This window comes from Gadus morhua, chromosome 4 (genome assembly GCF_902167405.1).
Source record: "Gadus morhua chromosome 4, gadMor3.0, whole genome shotgun sequence".
Taxonomy (NCBI): domain Eukaryota; kingdom Metazoa; phylum Chordata; class Actinopteri; order Gadiformes; family Gadidae; genus Gadus; species Gadus morhua.
In genome coordinates, this window is record NC_044051.1 from 41,994,536 (window position 1) to 42,015,027 (window position 20,492).

General features: G+C 44.8%; 2 protein-coding genes and 2 long non-coding RNA genes across 4 annotated transcripts in view; all 4 read left to right on the plus strand.

The window, feature by feature from the left end:
* Positions 1–13,551, plus strand: part of LOC115543006 (uncharacterized) — a 15,161-nt gene extending 1,610 nt beyond the window's left edge. The window contains exons 2-4 of the long non-coding RNA XR_003976639.1: positions 6,050–6,166; positions 7,513–7,626; positions 12,377–13,551. This is a non-coding gene — a long non-coding RNA (uncharacterized LOC115543006). The remainder of the gene's footprint in view (positions 1–6,049; positions 6,167–7,512; positions 7,627–12,376) is intronic.
* Positions 1–20,492, plus strand: part of LOC115541785 (NACHT, LRR and PYD domains-containing protein 3-like) — a 216,202-nt gene that overhangs the window by 106,165 nt on the left and 89,545 nt on the right. The window lies entirely within an intron of this gene.
* The window catches only part of LOC115542972 (NLR family CARD domain-containing protein 3-like), a 56,340-nt gene that overhangs the window by 29,504 nt on the left and 6,344 nt on the right, over positions 1–20,492 (plus strand). The window lies entirely within an intron of this gene.
* LOC115543005 (uncharacterized) lies at positions 17,557–18,754 on the plus strand. Its single transcript, XR_003976638.1, has 3 exons — positions 17,557–17,599; positions 18,467–18,530; positions 18,714–18,754. It is a non-coding gene; the product is annotated as an uncharacterized LOC115543005 (long non-coding RNA).

Sequence of the window (20,492 nt, forward strand, 5' to 3'; positions counted from 1 at the left end):
TAGAATAATAATAAAAAAGAAACACATTTTTTAAACTGGGGAGTCGGGACCCATTGAATTTCTCAGGGACCCACCCAACTCGCCACCTGTGGGTCCCGGGGACTCACTACATTGAAAACCTATCAACATCACTGAGATTGTGTTACTTGCAGAGCGGCAGCAAATAGCCCTTGCACAGCTGAAAGCGAGAGATTCTTATTTGATAGCGTTTAGCCCCATTCACCCTCGTGTGTTTGACACGGTCTGCCCCGGTGCTCAAACAACGGTACTGCAATCTTTTTCCCGTTGCATAACAATCAACAGCTATTATTTTTGTTTTAATTTGAGCATTTTCCCGAAAGCCTAAATGTTCAGGAAATGTACATTCTAATTCAAAGAATAGAAACGAATTCGTAATGACATTGACAATTATTTTAATACATGTTGGATTATTAAAGGTCTTGCCGCCTGCCTCAATTCTCAAGCAAAAATATAAATTATAATAAATATTATTTTTGCAGGCACAGTTAATAATAATAATAATAATAATAATAATAATAATAAAGGCTTTATTTTTGAATAGGGACAGTGCACATTAATGAACATTGATGTTTAAACATCTTTGTAAACATGCCGGATTAGAGCAGAGCTGCTCATTTGCCTCCGTAGTCCCTAATAAAATAAATATAAAAAGTACAAACAGAAGAGACAGCAAATAAAAAGATAATATACAAATAGAAGAGACAGCAAACAAATAGAGAAAATACAAATAGAAGAGACAGCAAACAAATAGAGCGAATACAAATAGAAGAGACAGCAAACAAATAGAGAGAATACAAATAGAAGAGACAGCAAACAAATAGAGAGAATACAAATAGAAGAGACAGCAAACAAATAGAGAAAATACAAATAGAAGAGACAGCAAACAAATAGAGCGAATACAAATAGAAGAGACAGCAAACAAATAGAGAGAATACAAATAGAAGAGACAGCAAACAAATAGATAAAATGCAAAGTAGAGGAGACAACACACACACAGCACAATACATTGCACGATTATAAAGAAACCAGATGCACACAGGATATGACAATGCACTAAAAAGTAATGTTCAATTAGTGTCCAGTCCAGCTAGTGGTCACACTTCTGATTGGATTTGAGCCATTGTTTTAGTTGTTCTTATCAGTATCCTATCAGAAGCAATATACCAAAAGAAGAAGTATCCCAAAAGCTCCCTGTGGATGATCGTCTATATTAACAACAGTTTGATCAGACTAGGGAGCCCTCCAAAGAGAAATGGCTTTTAGGTCAACATTTATGCAGATGAATTCATGATGTACAAGTTAGAAAATATATTCATTTACATTTACATTTAGGGCATTTAGCAGACGCTTTTATCCAAAGCGACTTACATCAGTTAATACACACATTGACACACCGACGGCAGAGGGGGCGGTATAGCCCAGCTCAGTTCCGAGGTCGCGTTTCCACCGCCGACAGTACCCTTGGTGGTAGGCCGGATGTCTATCGCCGCGGCAGCTACGTAAACATCGTAAACAACGTCTTCCTCCCCAAGAATGCAGACGAACGTCTCCACCTCCTTGTTCGCCCAAGCAAGCGTTTTACACGACATGTTAATTGTAAAGAATAATACCTCGAGGCTACTGTTTGTTTGTTTTTATCCCCGCGTCACCCGGAAGTGACGATTCTGTCGACCAATCAACGGAGGGGGTGTGTAGCTAGAATTTCCCGGGACCCTTTCAGGCGTCTCGTCTCGTTTTCGGTACCCCAACGGAGGAGTCCCGAGAACGAGGCCAGAGCGGGTACGGCAAAGTCCGGGTCACGCCCACTTTTGGCGGTGGAAACGCGACCCGATCCGCACCTTTGCGATCCGATCCGTTCCGCACCCTGCAGTGGAAACGCGCCATGAGTGGCCAACGACGTGCGTCGCGACGTAGGTCGCATTGGTCGCGACGTAGGTCGCATTGGTCGAGACGTAGGTCGCATTGGTCGCGACGTAGGTCGCATTGGTCGCGACATAGGTCGCATTGGTCGTGACGTAGTTCGCATTGGACGCTCGTCTGGCTGCCGTTTTCTCGTCTGGCTGCCGTTTTGGTCGCTGGCTGGCTCGGTCACTCAAAGTCTATAGGCGGTCCTTAATCAGTTATTTGCATGTTATCAACAGATTTTTTGCGACAGTTGAAGTACCAGAAAGCCATGCTCTCTGGCGAAAGCTACCTACAGCTCTTTATTGCAAATATTATTTTTACATTTTTATATTGAAGTAGGCCTACAGTTTAAAATGAAGAAATCGTTGGTCTATCAGTAGCAATAAAATGTATTAGTTGTAATTTGTGGCGTATTCAAATAATGTATTTTATATCTTATATATAGCCTATAAATTTGTTTTGTTCAATGTCATTAAGCCTAATAAGATATATTATGCACAAAGCACTTCATTATAGAGTGATATATTAGTTGTAATTTGGGGCGTATTCAAATAATGTATTTTAGAAATTATACATAGCCTATTTGTTTTGTTAAATGTCATTAAGCCTAATGATGTATGTTATGTACAAAGTTCTTCGTTATAGAGTGATATAGTTATATATAAGTGTATATATATCTGTCAATTCCATGGTGGTACAAGCGGTAGTGACGCTAGGTTAGTGACCAACACGTTGGCTGTTCGACACCCTCCATGGTCAGGTATATATTTGCTATTTTACTCAACTAACTCATTGACGTAATCGGACCCTTTCATTTTAACACTTTTGTATGATTTAGTACGATGGTATGATAATCATACGACGTAATGACGGGCAGCGACGCCTGGCTGGTATCGGCTGGCTGGCTGCGACGACAGGCGAGCCGCTGGCTGCTGGCCGCTGGCTGCTGGCCGCTGGCTCTGGCAGGCTGACTGACTAGGGGGCCGTGTCCACCAAAAGCCTTTTTAAAAGGCGGAGCACCTGTCTGCAATGCATTCTCTATGGCAGGACGCGCATGCAGCGCGCCTTTTAAAAAGCCGCCCGGGGTGGTTAAACGCTCCGCGCGCCTCGCGCTTCTAGGCGCGCGCCCCAGTTGAAAACAGTTCAACTTTTGAAGAAAAGCGCTCCACGTAATCGGCGCTTTTTTCGAACGACCAATCAAAATCGAGGAGGAGGCAAGGCTAAAAGTATCAACAGAACACAAACGGAAAAAAACTGAAACATGTCGGACGAAAGTTTAATAACAGCTGTGAGTGAGTGTCCAGTCCTGTACGACTTCACGTTAAAGGTGGTAATCCCCGTACTGCCTCCTGCCACGATTAATGCTGTGGACCCCCACTCTCCTCCGGGCAACCACGACAGGCGCAGGGGGATCGTCCGCAGCCTCCGCCGCCACAGCAAGAAGCGCTATTAATCTTGCATTCATTTTCTAATAAAATTGTATGAGCAACCAGAGAGGACGTTCAGGTGTCAGATGCCAGATGATGGAGCCTACAGATAGAAGCTGCATATCTATGGATACAAGCGATGACGCGTATTTAATGACGTAAACGAAAAACGCTTTGTGCGCCTTTTTTGAGCGGCGCGCACAAACGCGTTGAAAGCAGTGCACGGAGCGCTCCGCCTTTTAAAAAGGCTTTTGGTGGACACGGCCCCTAGGTCGCGACCATAACAACGTCGCGACCCTTTTGGCGGCAAATAGGTCGCAACCAACCAGAGGTATGGCTGAATGAGCGACCTGTGGCAGCCAGCCATTGTCACCATGGCTGCTACCACAACCAAAAGCCAATGTTATCAGTCAACATCTCATTAAATGGAATAAGAGAGAGAGATATGAGACTGGACAAGGTTCACACGAGATAATTTGACGTTTATATAAGACATATCCACAGTTTAAGACAAAACCTTTAACGTTAATGCATAATGCCATCGAAATAGGTTACATAAATACTACATACTTTAATATACATATTAATGAACATATCTAGTATATACCAGCCCTGTTTTTCCCATTGTTGCTATACGGATAACTATAGTGTTTTTATGTCAAAATAATACTATAATAGAATAACACATAGTATAATATATTAGTTAAAACACCCCGTTTAAAGGGACACTGTGTAATATTTTAAGTCATTTATTACCTCAAATCAACGTATTCATTCATAAATAAGTCCTCATTGGTGCAAGATTATCTCTGCCAAAAATCTCACTTATCCTCCTGATTAATATGTAGTAACGTAGGACGGGTAAGCTTCATGGAGGCTTCCATGTTCTTCCGGTCTATGAACTGCCGAGAGGGACAAAAAGCACTACGTGGTACAGGAAATGCAAACGCGTTTTCTCTCTGAGCCAGCGTGAATGATGACTGAAATAATTCACTGTCTTGCTCGAGGAGTAATTACTCATACATCATTAGCTTACACTAGTGATTCAATGCAGTTTGAAATAACGAACCTCATCATCACTCGAATGACTCGATGAGGTAGTATTGGATGTCATGACACAGCTTCTTGGCACATACTGCCCACCGTAGTTTTTGAACAAGCGAGCACTATTAGTTTGAATGCAATATACAATTGTACCACTAGATGGGAGTCATTTTTACACAGTTTCCCTTTAAGACTTTAACGTTCGCAGACTCTAATGCTCATTCGCTCATCTAGGCATACCCCAACATACCCGGTCGCTGCAACAGTAAATCACATTAGGTTGTTACTAGCCCCCATAGACACACTGAACCATCCACACACACTGATGACTACAGACACACGCACGCACACACACACACACACACACATACACACACACACACACACACACACACACACACACACACACACACACACACACACGGCCGGTGAATAACATGGGGCTCAACGGGAGGGGGGAGGAGAGTGAGGTGGGTGTGACTAGCTAAGGGATCCGTAGCCCGCGGCCGGGCGGAGGCCGCGAGGAGGGTTGACTTGATCTATAAATGAAGTCCCTAGATCTTAATTGGCCTAAGATTCTGAAACATTACAATTAGGGCATTTAGCAGACGCTTTTTCCAAAGCGACTTACATACACACATTGACACACCGACGGGAGTCAACCATGCAAGGCGACAGTTTGGGTTAACTTGCTCAGGGACTCGTCAACACTCAGCTAGGAGGAGCTGGATGTCTAGCAACCTTTCGGTTACTAGACAACTGCTCTACCTCCTGAGCTAAGCCAACAACCCATCCTAAACATCTCATCCACATTTGGCTCAAACAGTGTTATGCTTACAACCCATGTAAATAGTTGTGAAATAACGTTCTTGTTGTTCTTTTAATTGTTCGTTACTCTGACCGTTCTGTTTGATATTATATAATGGATGTACGTGAATGATTCAGAGCATGTTGCATTTTAAGTGGCATCACTTTTGGTATTGTTTCTTTATTTTTCTTAAAGCAATTGTAATGAAAATAAACATAGCCAAATTACAACCAATAGCTTCAGTCATTGAGAGCAAAAATGTAGTCCAAGACATGCTGCCCACCAGCTTTCAAAGTCCAATGCTGCCACTGGTGGATTTGTATCAATTCACATAATGATCCCATCCTGCGATGTTGTAGTTCATCAAAACACCCTGAAACAACTTGAGTGTCACATACTTATGCCCCAATAGGCCACTATCAGTGCAAGCAGGCCAATGGCAACCAAGCACGCAGTCCTTCCTCCCTCACTTTAAAAACTGCCTCTGCTACACACACACACACACACACACACACACACACACACACACACACACACACAGAGAGGCACCCCCACACCGACCAGAAGCGGAAGGGGGGTTGTGGCCCCCACCCTTGCAACCCAGACCGGAAACGGAAGTCCCCTCAAATACCACTATATATATACCCCTATATATATAGTGCGGGTCATTATTAACTACTGTTAACTACAGCTCAGCACTGATACATCATGACTCCATCATGACTCTGAGTAACAGCTGTGTGTGTGTGTGTGTGTGTGTGTGTGTGTGTGTGTGTGTGTGTGTGTGTGTGTGTGTGTGTGTGTGTGTGTGTGTGTGTGTGTGTGTGTGTGTGTTGTGTTGAAGCCCAGAGCAGCAGCAGAGAGCAGACTCCCCTGGACCCAGCTGTGTCTCCATGAAAAGTGACTGGTCCATGGATAACCCTCCTAACCTTAAAGATGGACGCCTCTCCAGAGAGGAGAGGTAGGAGTTTCAAACAGGACTGGACACAGCAATCCAATTAATGAAATTAATATGAAGACGACTTGTAGCAGACTTTACAGGTTTAATGTTTAAAGGTTCAATGTCTTTCAAACGGCCCATTTATTGAATCTGTTTGAATTTAACTTTGGAGGTGAAGTGATTTCTTGAAACAAATTATCCATGAAGAATAACACAGGTCTGGGTAGAAATGTAGAAACGTACTGCTCTATTTTCTATGCTAGCTAAACACATTGTGAATAAACACTCAGTATGAAGTAGGGATGGGCACGAGTAGTAAATTCCAAACTCGAGTGATCGAAGGAATTCCTCGAGGATAAATCGAGTACTCGTTAAATCGAATCTATTTTTAGAATGCAACGCATCTGCAGCAGGAATAGGCCTGATGATGAACGGCAATATACCAACCAAACATGTAATGCTTATTCTCCATCAAAACAGTCAGAGTTATCAGAGTATTCATTATTTATTTTTGCAAACATTCAAAACACATTTTCCTTACAAAAATAAATATGCGTCTCACAATTTAAATCACTTCGAACCAAGGTCTGTAACAGTTAAAAAAAACAAAAAACGAAACAAGTAGCCTAACCATGGCAAATAGTTTAAAGCTGCAAATAAAACGGCAGCAAATGGACTATGGAAATACTCAGCGTTGTGATCTTCTCTACACGCCCGGGATTACAGCTGCGTCTTGCGGCGGTGAAAATAACCGACACACTTGGTTGCTGCGGGTCTGCTTTCCCGAACTCACCGTTGTGTTGCAGGAGCATATGTTGCCGCATAGTACTTTCTGGTAGCTAGATTTCGCCTGGCATATTTTACATTTCACCTTATGACCTCCTATTTCTTTAAAGTATTTCAATTCTTCGCTGCGCTTTGCTTTAACCGCCATCTCTTAACTTTTTGAATTCTGGCGTGCCTGCACACGACACGGAACGCGCCACACAGAAATGGATGCATTTAATTTTCTTTGTGCCCACGCCATGCGTTAGTGGCGCCGACAGAAAATGGATACATTTGCTTCAGAAAACTTTGTTTGTGTGTGTATATGCAAACTCGAGTTTGCCTGTCCACCAACCGAGTTCATTTGTAACGAGGAGTACTCGAGTAATCGATTCCTCACGCCCATCCCTAGTATGAAGCGTACCTCAATGTTTTTATGTCAACATATAAGTGCTTAAATTACATAATAACTTTTTTTGCCACCCCCTTAAATTTCCATTCCAATAAGATGACAAAGGTTATTGAAATCAAGAGAAAGTAGTTTAGTAGCCCTGCAATAAATGATCAAATGAAACGACATCCACAAGTCCTAACTTTTTCAGAGGGAGGCAGGAGAGAGCAGACTCCCCTGGACCCAGCTGTGTCTCCATGAAGAGTGACTGGTCTATGGATATACCTCCTACCCTTAAAGATGAAAGCCCCTCCAGAGAGGAGAGGTAGGAGTTTCAAACAGACGATGAAAACAGACCGGTTTGTTGTTATCAGACTACTGATGCTGATGTTTACAGGTCAGGAGGAAACAATAGATTGTGTGCGCGTTTGCGTGTGCGTCCGTGTGCGTCCGTGTGCGTGCGTGTGTGTGTGTGTGTGTGTGTGTGTGTGTGTGTGTGTGTGTGCTCACATGTATTACACAGCAACATAACAACACAACATTACAAGACAGAAAGCCAAAAACGGCACATAAATAACAAGGAGTACAACACTTAACACACATGAAAAACACACAATGCATGGTTCGCGGGGAATGACAGCAGTAAAGTACAGTACAGTGGTGCAAAAACTGCAAGTGAGGTAGACCATGCAGATCTTAAAGACCTTAAAGTGCTTAGTGCTTGTTCAAGTGGTGCTTAGTGCTTGTTCAACTGCTCCCGTCACCACAAAGACTGTGGCCGCATGGCCAGAGGGTGCCTCCCAACAGCTTCAGGACTGCTTTGAGAGGACTGACTGGGGGGTCTTTGAACATCAGGACCTGGAGGTGTTCACAGACAGTGTTCTGTGCTACATTAAGTACTGCATAGACGCTGTCACAGTGGACAAGTGCGTCCGGGTCCACCCCAATGAGAAGCCCTGGATGACCAGGGGGGTCCAGCGGCTGCTTAGAGAGAGGAACACCGCCTGGAGGTCCGGCAACAAAGACCTCTACAGCACAGCCCGAGCCAACCTGAAGAGGGGCATCAGAGAGGCCAAGGCCGACTACAGGAGGAGGATAGAGGACCACCTGAGCAGTAACAACAGCAGGCAGGTGTGGCAGGGAATTCAGCACCTAACCAACTACAGGACCAACCTTGGAGCCGCTGAAGGTGACCCTGCACTGGCAGAGCAGCTGAACATCTTCTTTGCCCGTTTTGAGGTCACAGCACCAGAGATGGCACCACTACACCACCACACAGCCAACAGCAGCATAAACCTCACTATTGAGGAATATGAGGTGAGACGCGTGCGGCGGGCTGTCAACCCGAGGAAGGCTACTGGTCCTGATGGCGTCCCTGGACGGGTGCTGAAGGACTGTGCTTATCAGCTGGCTGGAATCCTTACAAAGATCTTCAACCAGTCCCTGGCACAGTCTACTGTCCCACCATGCCTGAAATCCTCAACTATAGTCCCCCTACCCAAGAAACCCCACATCTCTGGATTCAACGACTACCGGCCAGTGGCACTCACGCCAGTGGTGATGAAATGCTTTGAGGTCCGTAGTCACATCACAGCAACCCTGGCCCGCAGCCTTGACCCCCACCAGTTTGCCTACAGAGAGAATCGATCCACAGAGGACGCCATAGCCATAGCACTCCACACTGCACTATCCCATCTGGAGCAGCAGGGGAGCTATGTGCGAATGCTTTTTGTGGATTACAGCTCTGCATTCAACACCGTCCTCCCTCACAAACTGGTGGTCAAACTGGAGGACCTGGGGCTGCCACACAAGACCTGCATGTGGATCTATAGCTTTCTCTCAGATCGCAGACAGAGGGTTAGAGTAGGCCACCATACATCCACGGCCCTAAGCCTCAGTACCGGCTCCCCCCAGGGCTGTGTGCTGAGGCCCTTACTCTACTCCCTCTATACACACGACTGCTCCCCTGCCCATCACAGTAACACCATGGTGAAGTTCGCGGACGACACCACAGTGGTGGGGCTCATTTCCAGAGGGGGAGACGAGGCTGCCTACAGAGATGAGGTGGGGCAGCTGTCAACATGGTGCAAGGCTAACAACCTGCTCCTCAACACCTCAAAGACCAAAGAACTCATCATAGACTTCAGGAGAAAGAAAACAGAGATCACACCATTATTTATCAACGGGGAGAGTGTGGAGAGGGTAGCAGACTTCCGCTTTCTTGGATTCCACATAGAAGACAGCCTATCCTGGAGCGTGAACACCTCTGAGCTGTTGAAAAAATCCCAGCAGAGGCTGTTCTTTCTGAGAATACTCAGGAGGAATAATATCGCTCAAAGTCTGCTGGTGTCCTTCTACCGTGCCACCATAGAGAGCATCCTCACATACTGCATGGGCATATGGTACACCAGCTGCACAGTGGCTCAGAGAAAAGCGCTCCAGAGGATCATCAACACCGCCCAAAAGACTGTCGGCTGCCCTCTCCCCACACTGGAAGAACTACATAGTTCCCGCTGCCTCAAAAAAGCCCAGAACATTATTAAGGACACACACCATCCCGGTCACTCCTTGTTTGAACTGTTGCCCTCAGGCAGAAGGTACAGATCACTCAATACAAGAACTAACAGACTCAAACACAGCTTTTATCCAACTGCAATAACCACCCTCAATACTGGAAAAACCCGATAATACTGCAGAGTACTCATATTGATGGCTCAGTCTGAGATATGCTCACTGTTGTTTGTTTTGACTGTGTTCATGCTGTTTGTCCTGTGTGATTATGCATGTATGGCTGGATGTGTTTATGTATGTTTGTTTAAACTAGGTATTTTGAATTCAACATATTTTTAATATATATTTTTATGTATGTTTGTTTAAAGGGACTCTCACCTTTGTTGCATTTGAGAATTACAGCACATTCAAATCATCCCGCCTTCCTCCAATGCCCCACCCCCTAAGCGTTATTTTTTAGAGTACAAACTAAGCGTTATTTTTTAGAGTACTGTAACGACCTCGCCGGTGACATAATGATGTCGAGTCATTAGTAGTTGAAGGTAGTTTTAATGAACCAAAACCAGGTCACTGAAACCCGTAACATTGTAACCAACGGCAGAAAACCGACACAAAACAAACCCCGTTTACCCCGGCAACCCCCAACACGGTCTCACTCGCGTGCAGGCCCCCACCCTCCTGTTCTTCCAAGGCCCTCCCCCAGCTGACCTAATGATTCGCCCCCACGCTGATTGACAAGAAGAACATTACAATACATGCACATAGAACAACTGGCATAGCGGACAACGAAATATAATGTAACACATAACACACAAACTATTTAACTGTCCCAGGGTCGCTACAGTACAAAAGTTCTAGACTCCCATGGGTTATGTTTAGACTCCCATGGGTTATGTTTAGACTCCCTGGGGTCATAATATCTACCAGGGGTCTAGTAAACAAGAAATTTAGCAGGTGGCTCACTGTAATTTTATGGGCTTCGTGTGATACCGTTTTGAGGCCCCATGTTGAAGGACAGTGGTCCCACTGAGTATAAGAAAGGTGTATGAGCATTACAAACAGAGTAGCGGGACAACGTAGCGTCTGAGGCCGAAATGGGTCCCCTAATCGGACTGAATGGTGCGGTTGGGTGCCAACGGTCTGGAGGTCTTCCTGTAGCTCCAGAGTAGCGGGACAACGTCGCGTCTGAGTCCGAAATGGGTCCCGTAATCGGACTGAGTGGTGCGGTTGGGTGCCAACGGTCTGGAGGTCTTCCTGTAGCTCCAGAGTAGCGGGACAACGTCGCGTCTGAGTCCGAAATGGGTCCCGTAATCGGACTGAGTGGTGCGGTTGGGTGCCAACGGTCTGGAGGTCTTCCCGGAGCTCCAGAGTAGCGGGACAACTTCGCGTCTGAGTCCGAAACGGGTCCCCTAATCGGACTGAGTGGTGCGGTTGGTTGCCAACGGTCTGGAGGTCCTGAGAATCATCCAGGGGAGCGGGACCACTTGGCTTCTGAGGCCGAATCGGGTCCCCTTGTCGGACTGAATGGTGCAGTTGGTGGCCAACAGTCTGGAGGTCTTCCTGAGGCTCCAGAGGAGGGTAACTCTGTGAGTCTGAGTCCGAGATGAGTCCCCTAATCGGACTGAATGGTGCAGTTTCAGTACGCCGTGGACCACTTTGGTCTGCCATCGTCAGTCGCTACGGTCGCTACTCGCTACTGTCTGCCGTGGAATCAAAACAAACCCTCTAGTTGAGGACGCGCCTTGATGACGCGGGCCCGAATGCGCCACAAGAAGCAGACGGAAAACCTTATATATCCATGCAGCAAACAGACAGGTCTGTCGGCCAATAAGGTCATTCGGTCCGAAGAATTGTATTGGTTGAAGTTTTCACTAAATATTATGAGAGTAAAATAATTGTTTGTTTTTACTCCTGGTTGGTCTGTCTTGCATATTAGAGTGTTATTACCTTATTAATACCAATTTAACCTTATCCAAAAAAAGTGTAAAAATGCAACAAAGGTAAGAGTCCCTTTAAACTAGGTATTTTGAATTGAACATATTTTTAATATATATTTTTATAGACTCTTAAATGTTGCACTGACTGGAGAGCACTTTGAAATTTCGTTGTACTTGTGACAATGACAAATAAAGACCTATTCTATTCTATTCTATAGCTTGTAGATAGGTACTATCCCTAAAGCGTGTTGTTTTACTTGTGATGCTGCTGTACCTCCTCCCTGATGGTAAGAGTGTGAATAAGTGGTGTGCTGGATGAGAGGGGTCAGAGATGATCTTCCTAGTTTTCCTGGAAATTGTGGTGTCATAGTGCGAGCCTATGGTAGGCAGACTACAGCCAATGATTTCAGAGGCCCTGCGTACTACCCTCCCAAGCTGTTGTTTGTCCTGGCTGGTAGCACTACCAGACCAGACCAGGAGGGAGAAGGTGAGCACGCTTTCAATGGCTGCACGATAAAAATGGGTCATGCCTGCCTGACTTACCCCAAACTTCCTCAGCTGACGGAGGAAGTAGAACCTCTGATGGGATTTGGAAATAATAAGACTGATGTTCTGGTTCCATGATAGGGACTGGTGGATAGTGGTGCCTAAGAAGCGGAAGGAGGAGACCCACTCCACAACTTGGCCATTAATGGAGATGGGAAGGTGCTGGCCTGCCTTTTCCTATAGTCAATGATGAGTTCTTTGGTTTTGGTTGTATTAAGTATAAGGTTATTGTCTTCACACCACTGCACCAGCTGTTCAACCTCACTCCGGTAGGTAGATTCCTCCCCATCAGATATGAGGCCTATGACAGTGGTGTCATCTGCAAACTTTAACATTTTAACAGATGCAGAGTTTGATGTACAATTATTAGTGTACAGTGAAAATAATAGAGGTGACAAGACACACCCTTGTGGGGCGCCGGTGTTCACAATCCTTGGTGATGACACATTATTCTGGATTTTAACACACTGTTTCCTACTGGACAGGAAGTTTAAGATCCACTGACAAAGTACAGCATCAACTCCTGCAGCCAGGAGAAAATTGTACAGTCTGACAGGAATGATGGTATTGAAAGCCCAGCTAAAATCAATGAACAGTACACGGGCATTGGTGGACTTAGTGTTCAGATGTTGCAGAATGAAATGTGGGCAAAGTGAAACTGCATCGTCCACTCCCCTATTAGCCCTGTAGGCAAATTGGTGAGGGTCTAGCGTGAAGTACCTACAGACTAGGCGCTCAAGTACCTTCATAACAACAGAAGTAAGTGCCACAGGCCTATAGTCATTAAGACAGGTTATGTTTCTTTTCTTGGGCACTGGAATGATCATAGCGGATTTAAAACATGCAGGTACCGTTGCTGTGTTAAGAGACCAGTTGAAAATGTAAGTGAGTATGGAGGCAAGCTGGTCTGCACAGCTCTTTAGAGTAGCTGGTGTCACACCATCAGGCCCTGCTGCTTTGTTGATTTTCTGATGCCGTAGCAGTCTACGGACATCATGCTCTGGGATGGAAAAGGTAGAGTGCCCATCCAACAGAGAAAGTGGGAGAGAACTAGTCTGGGCACCATTGTTCTCAAAACGGCAGAAAAAGTCATTAAGTTGCTCTGGCAGGGAGGAGTCACAGTCAAGACAACTTGTAGCAGACTTTACAGGTTTAATGTTTAAAGATCCCATGCCATTCTATTTTATGATGCTTTAATATAGGTATTAGTGGGCCACAAACACAGTATTCAAAGACGTCCCAGAAATTCAGCCGTGGTGCAGAGTTACAGTCACTCCGAAACAGTCGCACATTGAGCTTCCCCCAAACGCGCTGTTTCGGTGGGCGTGTCAAGGCAGGTCAAGGAGGGGGGTGGGGGTGTGGCCCTGAGCAGCTTGTAGCCACTACCATGCGCTCTGTATACGGTGGGCGTGTCAAGGCAGGTCAAGGAGGGGGGTGGGGGTGTGGCCCTGAGCAGCTTGTAGCCACTGACAGTACCATGCGCTCTGTTTACGGTGGATGTATCGCAATGGCTCGTAGAAACCCATATTATGCATAGATATCTATATCATATAATATATAATATATATTATCACCTGGCCCTGAGCAGCTTGTAGCCACGGTACCATGCGCTCTGTTTACGGTGGATGTATCGCAATGGCTCTTAGAAACCCATATTATACATAGATATCTATATCATATAATATATAATATATATTATCACGGCCAAAAGCTGTGTGAGCCTCCAGACGATAGGTTATTATGAATCTCAAACGACCGCGTCTACTTCAGATTGATGTGGAAGTGGTAGAACCAGAGACGTCGGAGAACCCGACGAAGTCCTTTGTGATTCATTATATCGTCTGGACGCGCACACAGCTTTTGGCCGTGATAATATGTATTATTTGATATAGATATCTATGTATTATATGATATTATTTAGATATAGAGCAGAGCTCCAGGACTGTAACGCAAGTGTTGTAGCCTACACTTCCTTGTTATTTGGATAGCCGTTCTGCTGTTGGTGTGATGGCGCATAACACGTCGGACTCTCGTCTCTGGTATTTCTACAACGAGACTCGTAGTGGGGGTTATCTCAGCCATGGTTGAGAATGAATTGGGGGAAAGGAACTTTGGCTTTGACTCCCTGAAGTAGGCTACATGAACCACGACATGGAGGAGAAAGGGATTGTTGGCCGCGAATGTATCCCGCTTGAGCCCTGCTTCCCGCCGCCTCGGCAGCGGTCAGCGCTAATCACCGCATCCTGAAGCCGAGGCGATGGTCCATCGGCAGCGAGGCTCCGGCGGGAGACGACCGCGGTCAACAATCCCTTTCTCCTCCATGTCGTGGTTCATGACTTCAGGGAGTCAAAGCCAAAGTTCCTTTCCCCCAATTCATTCTCAACCATGGCTGAGATAACCCCACTACGGGTCTAGTTGTAGAAATACCATAGACGAGAGTCCGACGTGTGATGCGCCATCACACCAACAGCAGGTTATCCAACGGTTATCCAAATAACAAGGAAGTGTACAACACTTGCGTTACACTCCTGGAGCTCTATATCTAAATAATATCATATAATACATAGATATCTATATCAAATAATACATATTATCACGGCCAAAAGCTGTGTGCACGTCCAGACGATATAATGAATCACAAAGGACTTCGTCGGGTTCTCCGACGTCTCTGGTTCTTCCACTTCCACATCAATCTGTAGTAGACAGAACCGTGCGCTGCCTGCTGCCGGCGAGAGGCACCACCGCCCGGCTGCCCGCTGCCGGGCGGTGGTGCTTCGCGGCGGTGGTGCCTCGCGGCAACCGGCAGCAGGCAGCATGTCGCAGTTTATGTAGTTCGATGTCGTTCTGCCATTGCATTCAAAATTCTGTAACTAGCCTGTTACTACGAACTAAGCAACTACCGTACATGTATTAGCATTTAGCACTAGCTCAATCACGACTCCTTCAGAATTCTTGTGGGTGGTTACGAACCAACCAAGTGGGCAGGGCCATGAATAATAATTTGACAACGCTACGTCACAGTGTCACCTTATCCAGATCGGCTCATTTCTTCTGCCTTTTTCCTTTCATTGCCTATTGCATTCAGCAGACAAACTGCATAGATTTCAAACTTACCACAGCTCACAAACTTATTCAGACCTATGTTATTTAACAAACAATAGGAAAAATGTGATTTTAATGGCATGGGCTCTTTAAAGGTTCAATGTATTTCGAGCGGCCCATTTATTGAATCTGTTTGAATTTATCTTTGGAGGTGAAGTGATTTGTTGAAACAAATTATCCATGAAGAATAACACAGGTCTGTGTAGAAATGTAGAAATGAACTGCTCTATTTTCTATGTTAGCTAAACACATTGTGAATAAACACTATGCACAGTACGAAGGGTACTTGTGTGCTTTTATGTCGACATGCAAGTGCTTAAGTGCCATAATAACTTTTTCTGCCCCCCCCCCTTAAATTTCCATTTCAATAAGATGACAAAGGTTATTGAAATCAAAAGTCATGAGAAAGTAGTTGAGTAGTCCTGCAATAAATGATCAAATGAAACGACATCCACAAATCCTAACTTGATGGTTCTTGTTTTTCAGAAGGAGGCAGGAGAGAGCAGACTCCCCTGGACCCAGCTGTGTCTCCATGAAGAGTGACTGGTCCATGGATAACCCTCCTAACCTTAAAGATGGACGCCCCTCCAAAGAGGAGAGGTAGGAGTTCCGAACAGACGATGAAAACAGACCGGTTTGTTGTTATCAGACTGCTGATGTTTACAGGTCAGGAAAGAACAATAGATTGTGTGTGTGTGTGTGTGTGTGTGTGTGTGTGTGTGTGTGTGTGTGTGTGTGTGTGTGTGTGTGTGTGTGTGTGTGTGTGTGTGTGTGTGTGTGTGTGTGTGTGTGTGTGTGTGTGTGTAAGATAAGATAAGTCCTTTATTCATCCCTTTTTAGGGGGAAATTCTTTCTCTGCATTTGACCCATCCGGGTAGTGTGTGTGTGTGTGTGTGTGTGTGTGTGTGTGTGTGTGTGTGTGTGTGTGTGTGTGTGTGTGTGTGTGTGTGTGTGTGTGTGTGTGTGTGTGTGAGCGTGTGTTCCATCTCAGAGCTCAGCAGTGATACATCATGACTAGGGATGGGGATCTAAACCCGGTTCTATCAAAGACCCGGTTCCACTGTTTTCAAAACCCGAAAATCTTTACTGTTTGTGCTTATCGATACCACTACCGAGTCCCGTCGTTCATTTATTATTTTCTTTGTCCCGTAGGTCCTGTAACGTAATGTTGTGTCCATCGAGTCGCGTCACGGCATTTAAATCAAACCAATCCAATCACTGCAGCGTGTCCACCAATGTTTTTGAATGGAATTGTAAGCAAACGGGTATTACAAGTAAAACAAGTGAAGTCTGGCAGTTAACTTTGCTCGCGAGGGGTTGCTGAACGGGCGAAAAGGGCGAACATTATTTATTGTAAAGGGGGGTCACAACCTCAATGGCCAAGCACATTAGCATTGTGCATCAAATAAAGACCAAATGCAGTACCTTCGACTGTCTCCGAGTTGATAAGACTGTCTCCTTCTCCTGTCGCACCACAGACGGGCCTGTCTCAATCATCCACTCAAAGTACGAACGGTAATCGCACACACAGACATTGTCGCTAGTCCCGTCAGTTAAAAATAGTCATCCAATCGTGAAATCGGTGTTGTAATCGGTAGCATACAAGCTAGTTATCTTAAAAAGTAAATAAAGTTTCAGCTGTGCTGCGTGATGATGTGTTGAGGTTGGCTCAGTTAGACGACTGTTATCATGATGCGTTCAAATGTAACATAAAGAAACAGTCAATTGAGTTTTTGGTGAGATACATGAGTAATACTGTATTACTCATGTTTCTGTGTTACTAATACAGTTGTATAGTGCTCTAATCATTTTAGTTTATATAACTAAAACTACTGATGTCAATATTTATTAAGAATTACATATTTAATTTTAAATGCAATTATTTATTTCCTAAATATTTTCCTCATCACTTAAAACGCTTCGTATTTCCACCAATTAAGAAACGTATCGATAGTGGTATCGATAGACTTGGATCGTTAAGGAGTATCGAAAATGGTATTGATATCAATACATTTTAATGATCCCAATCCCTAATCATGACTCCATCACTAGTCTTAGTAACAGCTGTGTGTGTGTGTTGTGAAGCCCAGAGCAGCAGCAGAGAGCAGACTCCCCTGGACCCAGCTGTGTCTCCATGAAGAGTGACCACTCTATGGATATACCTCCTAACCTTCAAGATGGACGCCCCTCCAGAGAGGAGAGGTAGGAGTTTCAAACAGACGATGGTTGTAATCAGACTCTGCTGATACTGATGTTTACACAGTGGTGGGCCGTCATGGCCAGCAGGGCCTTCTCTGCTGGCCATGTCAAAATCTAAATAATGTATATATATACTTTTTTTTTTTTCAAAAGTTACATTAATTTGTGTGAGTGCATATTAATTCCATATGTATTTCAGAACTTACAACATAATATTTAATTCCATAAGGAAAACCGTTTTTTTTGTAAGGCTGAGCTCAGCTGAATAACGCCTCCCAGCCAGGTTACATGGACCGGCGGGGGCAGCTCTAAAAGTAGTGCTAGCCTTTCACTGAAGCGGCCACCTCCCATTGGATAATACATTTGACTGACGTGTGTAATCAGCCAATCAATGGTTGATGTGTAGGAATAGAACGGCCCCAGGGCCCAGCAATATGCCGGAGCTGGCCCCCGGTGATGTCATCAGTGAATTTTGAATCGTTGGCGGTAGTGAGAGAGTTGATAGTGAACTACTGCGGCTTTTTTGTTTTTGTGTCATGTGTGAGAGTGACATAAGGAAAGATCTGATGGTGATGCTGCATTACTCTAGCTCTGCGGTAATGCAAAGTGGTGTCCGTGTGCGCTGTTGTTGTTGCTGAAGATCAACTGTCTTGTTGTGGGTGTTATGCAGTAGCACATATTATGGTTGTGTTGGCTGTGTTGGCACCTAATATGAAATTTGTGTGCATGTGTGAGTGTTTGGGGGTTGGCCGTTGGTGGAGTTCATCACTGAAGGCCCTGACTTAAACCACACGGTACGCTACTGTGTGTACAGGTCAGGAAAGAACAATTAATAGTTTGTGTGTGTGTGTGTATTTGTGTTCCTCACAGACCAAACCAGAAGAATTCAAAGGTTACCAGGCCTGTACAGCAGCATCAAACAGAGCTGATCAAGGTGTGTAAATGTCCACCAAGACATCTGACTTCAGCTCTACATGAACATTAGAAAGCATCTCTTGTGGAGCTCATAGTCTCCAGGCTTCCCTCTTTGACCAGCGGACGTGAATCCAGGACAGATGCTTCTGATGTCCTCAGTGAGTTCAGAGTAAAGTTCTCCTTGATGTTTGTTCTGTTCCAGAGGGCTGAGGAGAACGCACACGCTTTCCTAGACAAGGAGCTGAAGAAGCTCTGGAGGGATCTCTTCTCAGATTACCCACAATGCTCAGAGAGTCAGAGGGAGGAGGAGGAGGATGGTAAGAAGGAGGAGCAGAGGAGGCGCGCCATAGAGGGAGTGGTGGACATCACAAAGCTCTGCCTGATGGAGATGAACCAGGAGGAACTGGCCGACACACTGTGGGGCGGTAAGAGACTCTTATTTTGAAGACAGAGGAGACTATTATTTTGAAGCGCGGAAGACTCTTATCTTGAAAACAGAATGAATATGTATATTTAGAGTAGTATGAGCCTCTTCTTTGTTCTGCTTAGAAATAACATAATCTAATTTAGTGTTCAGTGATTTCTTCATTAATAATTCATCAATGTTGAGATATCTTTCTTCTTGGGCGTTCAATGGTTTGATCCAGATATATAGTGTTATTGTGGTTCGATCAGGTTAATGGTTTGGTCCAGATATGAACGGTTATTGTCGGTCGATCAGATTAAATGGTTTGATCCAGATATATAGGGTTATTGTGGTTCGATCAGGTTAATGGTTTGGTCCAGATATGTAGGGTTATGGTTGGGTATGAAGTTAAATGGTTTGATCCAGATATGAAAGGTTATGGTGCGTCCATCAGGATAAAAAATGTTAAAAGAATAAATGGCAAATCAACAGCAGAATAACTATAAGTGGAATAAGTGGAAGAGATGCAGCACTATCTTGTTATATCAGCATATGAAGTCTCTTTCCACGGATTCACGATCATTGTTATTATCATTGGACCATTGATTTTGATGTGTAAATAACAAACAAAAAAAAAATATGTATCCATTCCTTGTCACGTCCAGCTACTCGAACCACAAGTAATGAAGTCAGTAAATATTATGAAGTTGATCATTTTACAGGAAATATTAACATGCTTCAACTGACCACTATCTGATGTCTTCTGTTCATTCTCATGTAGGATCTGCTCCGTTGAGTGCCAACGTAAAATCAAGTCTCATTTGAAGAAGAAGTTAAAGTGTGTGTCTGAGGGAATCCCTAAAGCAGGAACTCAAACGGGTCTGAATGACTTCTACACAGAGCTCTTCATCACAGAGGGAGGCAGTGGAGAGGTCAACAAAGAACATGAGGTCAGACTGATTGAAACAGCTTCCAGGAAACCAGCCAAGGAAGAAACACCAATCAAATGTGAAGACATCTTTAAACCCTTACCTGGACGAGATCAACCAATCAGAACAATAATGACAACTGGAGTGGCCGGCATTGGTAAAACCATCTTAACACAAAAGTTCACTCTGGACTGGGCTGAAGGCAAAGCCAACCAGGACATACACTTCACATTTCTCTTAACTTTCAGAGAGCTGAATTTACTTAAAGAGAGAGAGTTTAGCTTGGTGGAACTCCTTCATCACTTCTTTATTGAGACCAAAGAAGTAGGAATCTGCAGATATGACCGGTTCAAAGTTCTCTTCATCTTGGATGGTCTGGATGAGTGTCGACTTCCTCTGGACTTCCAGAACAACCAGACCTGGACTGATGTCAAAGAGCCGTCCTCTGTGGACGTGCTGCTGACAAACCTCATCAGGGGCGACCTGCTTCCCTCCGCTCGCATCTGGATAACCACACGCCCTGCGGCAGCCGATCGGATCCCTGCTGAGTGTGTTGACATGGTGACAGAGGTGAGGGGGTTCACCGACCCACAGAAGGAGCAGTACTTCAGGAAGAGATTCACAGAGGAGACACTGGCCAACACAA